The sequence below is a fragment of the Montipora capricornis genome, chromosome 13 (assembly GCF_036669925.1).
Source record: "Montipora capricornis isolate CH-2021 chromosome 13, ASM3666992v2, whole genome shotgun sequence".
Taxonomy (NCBI): domain Eukaryota; kingdom Metazoa; phylum Cnidaria; class Anthozoa; order Scleractinia; family Acroporidae; genus Montipora; species Montipora capricornis.
Window position 1 is genome coordinate 17,999,572 of NC_090895.1, and position 9,277 is coordinate 18,008,848.

The following is a 9,277-nucleotide window of genomic DNA, read 5'->3' on the forward strand; positions in this document are numbered from 1 at the left end:
AAGAGTTAAATCGGTGTGTTTTGTAATCTTTCTATAATTAGATTCATTACTGTTTTAGATAGTTCTAGATGCTTATTGTCATAGTATTTATGTTGTCGAGTCCAAGCGGTGTTTTTTTCTAACTAGTTTTCACTATCGTAGAGAGTTGGCGTTAGCAGTGTTTAGTCAAGTGTGACAGAAGCTGTGTTTACTCAAGTGGGCGGAGGCCGTGTAAGTTTATTGAGTACGTGTTGTTCAGAGTTTACTTCGTGGAAACTACGTTCATTTTTGGAATAAATCTTCTTGTTGTTGTTCCGACAACCCTGCGTTCAGTTTAGTTTGCAAGCTACCTTTCCTCTAAACATTCGAACTCGTAACAATTATTATTATTAAAGGGATAATATTAAATAATTGGGCAACTTCGTAATAGGCGCCCATAAGCAATTCCGCTGGCCAAGATTACCATGAGAAAAGCAATTCATGGCTTCCTATGATTATGGTGCTCCGCTTGGCCACAGGCCACTTAATTTCCGATAAAAATTTAACAAAAACATTTATGTGTTGTCTTACTAGACGAGTATTCAAACCTGAAGATATAAGCTGGCAGAAACACTATTCACAAGACGAGAATCATCGTCCATACTTGTAACATGCTGTATGAAATGTAAAGCTCTCATCTGTCCCATAGGAAACGATCCCGCATTTTTAACCAATGTCAGAAGGGCAGTGGAAGAGGCACTTCTGGCGGCCACGGCGGTGCGCACTCACAGGGATCAAGCCATTTCAGGTCCCCCCCCCCCCCCCCGTCCCTTTTCTTTTCCTGCCTCCTTACCCAAGCAGCCTAGAATGTCTAATCATTTGCAAAGTTATGTAGAGCTACTCGTGAGACCCCGAATATTGGTGTAGGCGCGTTTTCCATAACCTTCCATGTGGTTGTCCAGTCAACTATTAGAGCATACATTCTTTGTTGTAGGGATCTTCTTCTTAGAGATAGGGATTTGCGGGAAACTCAAGATAGGGAAGCCCTAGCATCTGTAAGTTACGATAGAGTAAGAGAAAACAAAAGTTTATCTTGAAATTAAGTGTGTGCGTAAGCCACACACTCGATACTTTAGCTGCTTACGTCAGCTCATGATTCAAAATGTGTGTTTATGTTAGTGAAAAATAAGTTAGAGACATATTTTTTTTCTAAATTGTTTTCCTGTAAAACTGGCCTACATTTTTTCTTAAATTTTAAGTATTTGCGAGATTATTTCTAACATTGTCAGGTAATGTAATGAAATCAGTACATTAAAGGTAAATTATCTACGTGTAATTAGTCACATTATGTACGTCACTAATCAGATACAAAAAGCCTTCACTGAATGGAATAAACACAAGATCATAAACATTTCAGTCTGATTGATATGTCCGAAACTGGTGCCGAGACCCTTGTAAAAATGTCCAAAGAGGAAGTAAAACACCACAAGAAAGTCAGAGGGGCATACAGAGGACACTGTAACCAAGACATCAAACGCGCGGAAAGACTTATGGCCGATACTGAGGTTTTTAACAACACGGAACTGAAAGCAATTGCAGAGCGCCTCTCAAGACGATTGGACGAAATAAAGGCTATGGATTCCAGGATCTTGAACGCACTAGGAACAGATGAAGAAATAAGCGAAGAGACAGATGAAGCATTGACGTTCCAAGACGATATCTATTATTGGATTCTGAAAATCAAAGAATTCGTCACAAACGAGCATCATCCGGTGAGTACGTTCCAAGTCAAACCAACACCTAGAGTCCACATCAACCTTCCAAAACTACATATCCAACCATTTGACGGAAACCACCTTGAGTGGCTTACGTTTTGGGATAGTTACAGTAACGCAGTACACAACAATCCTGAACTGAACAATATTGACAAAATGGACTATTGGAAGGGATTGATAACCTGCAACACAGCGCGCGCGATTTCAGGGCTGCCTATGACGTCACAAAACTATGAAAAAGCCATTGAAATGTTGCAAGGACGCTTCGGAAGGAAACAAGTTCTAATCAACACACATATGGAATCGCTTTCAAAAATCAGCGCGCCTTCAGCTGATGTGCAGCAATTACGAAAATTTCACGATAGCTGCGAGAGCAACATTCGTGCCTTAGAAACACTGGGAGTCCAGACAGATTCATATGGAAGTCTATTAATCCCAATACTACTAAAGAAATTACCGGAACAATTACGTTGTACAATATTCAGAACAAATCCTCTGGCAGATTGTTCCCTAAATGATTTACGAACAGCACTTTGTCATGAAATAGACACAAGGGAAAAAAGTCAACTTACGCAAGAAAATGACGCAAGCTCAGACGTTGACGACGTTCTCGTACCCCCAGTTGGCGCCTTACTCACAAACACTCAACCGCGCGTAATACACCCACCACCAAAAAGCTTCAATACGAATGGAACATTTGAGCCAAAGCCATGCATATATTGTGACGGTAAACATCGTCACGACAAATGCTCGAAAGTAAATACAACAAAAGAGAGACGAACCATATTGGTGCAGAAAAATAAATGCCTTAACTGCCTCCGATCAGGCCACACAAGATATCAATGTCGCTCAAAAGGACGATGTCTAAATTGCGGACTAAAACACCATACGTCGATCTGTGAACCACGTGAGCCTAATCGAGATTCAAGCAAAAAACATGAAAACCAAGACAAAGCAACAAAATCGTCACCTCCACAATGCCAACCTTGACAAGTACAACGTCACATACAAATACACTAATGCAAACTGCACTGGTCACAGCAAGCGGACCAGCTACGAGATGCCAAGCGCGCATCCTTATCGATACCGGATCACAGAAGACATTCATTACGCAATGCCTGAAGAATAAGCTGCAGTTGAAAGCAGTTCAGAACTACACACTAGACATAACCACATTTGGTTCAACTAGAGGTACTCCGAAATCCTACGAAGTCGTAACACTTACCTTAAACGCGGTAAATAAAGATGTCAAGATAACAGCCTTTGTCACGCCTATCATCTGCCCACCACTCTCGACAATGGACCAGCAACTCTCCTACTTTAAACCGCCAAGCTCATGATGACGGCGTACACGCAGAACCAATGGTCAAAGTACTAGGACTCAATTGGAACACAAAGACAGATACTCTGTCACTATCATTAACAAAACTTATCAAGGAAATCAACAGCATAGACAAAATCTCCAACAGATCAGTATTAAGCTTATCTTCAAAACTATACGACCCCTTGGGATTTGTGGAACCAGTGACAGTAAAAGCGAAAATAATGATGCAGGAACTATGGAAACACAACCTACCATGGGACAAAGAACTTCCTGATAGCTTTAAGGAGAACTGGGTCAGATGGCTGGATGAACTCCAAACTCTGACCCCACTAGAAATACCCAGACAATACTTCAATAATGTTGGCAGTGAAGTTCAACTACACGTGTTCTGTGACAGTAGCCAACTAGCATACGGAGCGGTGGCCTATTTGAGAGGAACCACCCCCAAAGGTGGGACAAAATGCACATTCGTAATGTCCAAAAGCAAAGTAGCACCCATAAAACCACAAACAATGCCACGATTGGAACTACTTGCAGCAGTGCTCGGAGCAAAATTATCTAAATACCTGTTAAATACCATACTTCCAAAGTTCTACTCATGTCAAATTATATTGTGGAGTGACTCACAAATTGTGTTATCATGGATATCTGCATCAAAGCCTCTACGACAACAGTTTATCTAACATCGATTACATCTGATTAGAGACATCACCTCCCAGAATACGTTGAAGTATTACCCGACCACATCCAATCCTGCAGACCTCATTACCAGGGGAATGAACGCTAGAGCTTTTATATCTAAACAGCAGTATTGGAACCAAGGGCCTCCATGGCATATGAAGCCAACACAGGAATGGCCATCAATCACTGAAAACCAGTTACCAGACAGCACAGAAAATTACACAGAGAGCCAATCAATAAGCGTTAATCAAGCAAGCCCACAAACGAGCACAAATTTATTGAACGTCATCGATATTAACAAATACAGTACCTTAAACAAGACACTACGAGTTACCGCGCTCGTCACCCATTTCACCGCAAAATTGAGAAAGAAAACGAAGTCTAATACAGTTACTGCCATAGACATGAAACACGCTCGCATCGTTCTACTCCAATCTGTACAACAATTCTACTATGGAGACATCCTATCGCAAATCAAAGACAAAGCTAAAGGCAAACGGCCAGCAATAATACACCAGCTTGGCCTCTATTTAAATGTAGATGGCTTGATACGATGTCGCGGACGACTGCAATACGCACAACTACCACACAACACCAAGTTTCCCATATTGATACCAAAGGAGAGTTACTTGTCAACTCTTATTGTTAGAGCAACTCATTGCGTAGTTTTGCACGGTGGCGTACGTGAAACCTTAACGGAACTCAGACAGTCGTATTGGATACCGAAAGGCAGACAGCTCGTAAAAACGGAAATAAGAAAGTGTGTGACCTGTAGAAAAGTAGAAGGACCACCATTTCGCTCAGTTCACTCTCCTCCATTACCAGATATAAGGGTCACAGGGTCCCAACCCTTTCACGTAACGGGAATTGACTATGCCGGACCATTATACGTACGTAACGTTAACAAAGAAGTTGCAAAAGTCTACATCTGCCTATTCACCTGCACAGCAATACGAGCAGTACACCTTGAGTTAGCGGAGGATCAAACAGCCAGTGCATTTTTGAGAGCCTTCAAAAGACTTGCAAGTGGAAGAGGGATTCCAGAATGCATAATTTCAGATAACGCGAAAACATTTAAAGCAGGTTCACAAGATCTACAGGCCCTCAAAACACAAGTGATAGAAGCAGCCGCGTCTAAAAGGTTCCTCGCTAACCATGGCATCAAATGGAAATTTATAACAGACAGAGCGCCCTGGTGGGGAGGCTTCTATGAGCGACTAATAGGACTAGTCAAAAGAAGGCTGAAAAAAATGATTAGAAACACGTCTCTGAACGCTATAGAATTACAAACCATACTTACAGAAATCGTAGCTACATTTAATAGTCGCCCACTTACTTATCCATATACAGACATCAATGACGGTCCACCTCTTACCCCATCCCATTTCCTCTGCGGACACAGACTTCTAACACTTCCGGATACAGAAGAAGATTCCAACTACATCCCTCAGGATTCGGCCAAAGATTTAACAAGACGAGCAACATACTACCAGAAAATAATGCAAGCTTTCTGGAAACAATGGCAAAGGGAATACTTAACCGGTCTCAGGGAACAACATTCATCGCAGAAGAACAAAAACATATCGGGAGAGCGAGTGGCTCGAGGTAAGGTTGTCTTGATACATGACGAAACACCGCGAAATCAGTGGAAACTCGGAGTCATCATTCAACTACATCAGGGGAAGGATGAGTTGGTGCGCTCTGTCACTCTAAGAACAGCAAAGGGAAACCTAATCTCGAGACCTATTGAGAAGCTTTACCCTCTTGAAGTGTTATCCGAGGAAGATAACCTGCAAGACTCTAAAGAGAAATTTAAGAACCCTGAAGAAATAAGGTCGACAAGCGAAAAACGAACACAACGAGCTGCACTGAAAATAAAACTCTCTAAACTTAATGAACTTTAAATACTACTACCTTACAATTTTGTAAATCTCTATAATCGACATTATATTGCTGGCCCGGGAAAGTGTAATGAAATCAGTACATTAAAGGTAAATTATCTACGTATAATTAGTCACATTATGTACGTCACTAATCAGATACAAAAAGCCTTCACTGAATGGAATAAACACAAGATCATAAACACTTCAGTCTGATTGATATCTCCGAAAGGTAACGCGGTATGGAAAGATTTCACCGTCCCGTTTTTTGAAACAAACAATTCATGCTTATTTTAAAACTCAAGGAAGTGCCCTATATCGTTGCCATGGTAACGACATTTTGAAATAAAATGTAATGTGAGAAATCTAGGATGGGTATTTAATACTCTGGCCAAATTTCGTCTTGATATGAGTACCCTAACTATTTCGAGCCTCCTCAAAGTCCTACGAGTTAACATTGTGTATGTTGATCAAAAAGGAAAAATAAAATATTTATTTATATGTCTAATATATAACTTGCATGAACAGAAGATGGAAAACTGACGCATTGTACACCAACCAGTTATGCTTTTCTTTTGTAAGGAAATGGAAGACAAGAGGAAAGGGCAACAAAATGTAAGTATACATGCTGTTCATGGAATTCCGGCTAAATGCCAACTATCTAGGTTTTCTTCGCTGGTTGCACACAGAGTAACAAACTTGTCAATTAGCGCAATTATTCATTGAGAGGTGACATGAGACTCAATGATGCTTTCGCTCTTATCTAATTTTAAAAGGTATAAAGTAAGTGGAGCTCTTCCCTCCTCCACCATCATCACCATTGCCCACGGGCAGGGACAACGGTCGTCTTTTTACTCATCTTACCTTTTTTATTGAATTTCATCAGATCTGGTACTTATTTTCCGTTTCAAGAATGGCAACCGTCGGAGGATTTATTTGAACTCCCTCCCCGTAATTTAAAAGTAGGGGTGTCTGAAAGCTTGACGCTGGATGACGTAACATTTTCGTTCACTTTTAGCCTCAAAGAACGGAAAGTACATTTGAAGCGGCAACTTCAGAGGAGGTAAATAACAAGGCTTGAAGCCGTGGTGATTTAATATTATCTTTCTGGTCTACTTGACGAAAAGCAAAGCTGCGAATCTCATTGGAAAGAATCTGGACAATGTATTTTTTCTTTAATAGACAACAACACTAGGCGAATGTTTGGAGGAAACAGTGGTTGATACGGAAGAGGTAATGCTATTTACCAGTTTTGTCATTACCCATTTTTTTCGTTGTTTACAACTCAACCCACTCCATAATTTCCAATAATTACCTAATATGTATGTTTTTCCTGTTGCCATATAATGCAAGAATTGTATCCACGTACATCATGACGAAAGCGGGAAGATCCTATAGAGAAGAAGCCCTGCCCATTTCACGCTAGTCCGAACGCTAAAAAACTAACCGTTGTTATGTGCAATGTGAAAACCATCATGAGGAACTATTCCTTCGTATTTATTTACATTAAATTAGCGTTAGATACTTTAATGGACTTTCGTGTTAACTTTCCTGAAATATTTTATCCTAATCGTTGCGTTTTCTCTTAGGTGCGACAAAAAAGACGCAGGTTCCTGGAAAAATGTCAGGTACAAATTTTCCTATGCATTTGAAACATTTTCAGGCTCAATCAGCCCTAGCCTAATGCATCTCTATGTAGACAATCGGTTCCTCTGTGTACCACTTCCTGCCAAAAACCTTAGTAAAATATATCTCGGCTTTTTACGTAGAGAGAAAATGAGGGCAAACGCCAACGCACGGAGCATGGTCATTGTGGTGATGATGAGGGCAATGACAGTGGAACTGTAAGTACCTGCTGTAAATGCTATGATAACTTACAGAAAATTGGATAAAAAGTCGTATTGCTCTCAGTCTCTCTCCGGGGTTCCAAAATTTTCAATGAGTATTTCATGATGCTTTTCAATGGTATGAAAAGGCTCAAGCTTATGGAAATTTGGATTGTGACAGGGTAACCATGTCTAGCAGTACTGAAACAGTAAGTAATGAAACAGTCCCCTCTAATATTGCAGAGTTTCAACCGTTAGAAATTCTTTTGTTAAGGCAACACTTAGTCTCGTAGCTCTTACCGAGGGCCACCCTCTCATCATGTACCTTCCATTATTTGTGTTGTATTTTGCAGGTAACATTACGCATTCCTGAAGATGAAAACTCGCCAAGATGTTCCAACGCAGAGCAATACTCCATCCCCACATCAAAAATCTAGTTTTTTTTTGTTTTTATAGAATGTGTGAATCCACTGAATAAATGAGTATCCAAAGCCGAAAGCTTGAAGGGTTTTAAACAAAAAGTTTCGACTTACAGTATCAAAGGCTTTCTTAAAATCAATACAAATTATTTTACCATTAATACAGTATCTTTCCGTGAATTCCATAATATCTTCAACTGTTCTAATTGCATCACAAATTGTTCTGCCTTTCACGTACGCACATTGATTGTAATGTATAATGTTGGGCAAGACTGTCTAATCTTTTGGCTATGGCTTTTGAACCTATTTTAACATCTACATTGATTAGTGAGATTGGTCTCCAATTGGATAAATACCTTTTATCCTTATCTTTTTTTCTCAATTAAAGTAATGATAGCTTCCTTTTGAGAATTGGATAATTCGCCATGATCGTAAGGGTAATTTAAACTATCCACCATAAACTCGCCTAAGACATGCCAAAAAGCTTTATAAAATTTTACGGTTAGTCCATCATTTCCTGGAGACTTATTATTCTGAAAGAGCTGAAGACATTTAAAACATTCAGAGAGTGTTAGTTTTCCTTCACAGACTTGAACATCAACTTGAGAGAGTTTTGGTACATCCGGATTTTTCAGAAAAGAATTTAGCATACTCTCAGATGGTGAAAGAGTATCGCTTTTACAAAGCTCAGAGTACAATCTTTCGATTTCTCGTTGGACTTTTTGAGGGTCTGTGATCAACACACCTTCGCCATTGAAGATTTTTCGAACTGAACTTTTACTTTTATTATGACTTTCAAGCTTTAAAGAGTACTTGTTGCTTCTCTCTCCTTTTTCATACCATGTAGCTTTCGAACGAATTATCGCGCGTTTCGACAGGTCTTCATATATATCATCATATTCAATTTGGAGGTTTTCAAGCTGTTCAAAGTTTTCATCAGAAGGACATTTTCTGGACTGTTCCTCGCAAGTCTGAAGCATTTTTTCGATCTTAGAGACTCTTTCTCTTTTTCTTTGCTATATTTTATAGGAAATTGTCTGATCCTGTATTTAGTTAAGTCCCACAGGACCCTCTTATCAGTAACTGCGCTGAATTCGGCTAACCACTCTGGTACACTTTCAGTTAATAATGCTTCATAGTTCATATCATCCGCAAGACTGGCATTGAATTTCCAAAACGACGGGCCGTATTTTTGTTTACTGATGCTACTAAAATGCAAAATAATGGCCGAATAATCGGAGTTTATCGAGGATATGATATCGGATTTTTCAATATCTTCTTGACAAGCTTCGCTTATTAACCAAAAATCGAGTCTTCTCTGGATAAGAGGTTTCTTTTGTCTCTAAGTAAAACGTTTGATTTCCGGGTTTCTTATTCGCCAAATATCTATTAAGTCAAAATCCAGGCATAGATC

General features: G+C 39.7%; 1 long non-coding RNA gene across 1 annotated transcript; it reads left to right on the forward strand.

Moving 5' to 3' along the window:
* Window positions 1-950: 950 nt before the first annotated feature.
* LOC138030202 (uncharacterized) lies at window positions 951-6,855 on the forward strand. The gene is made up of 4 exons (XR_011128047.1): window positions 951-1,013; window positions 6,201-6,233; window positions 6,637-6,681; window positions 6,801-6,855. It is a non-coding gene; the product is annotated as an uncharacterized lncRNA (long non-coding RNA).
* The last annotated feature ends 2,422 nt before the right edge of the window (window positions 6,856-9,277 follow it).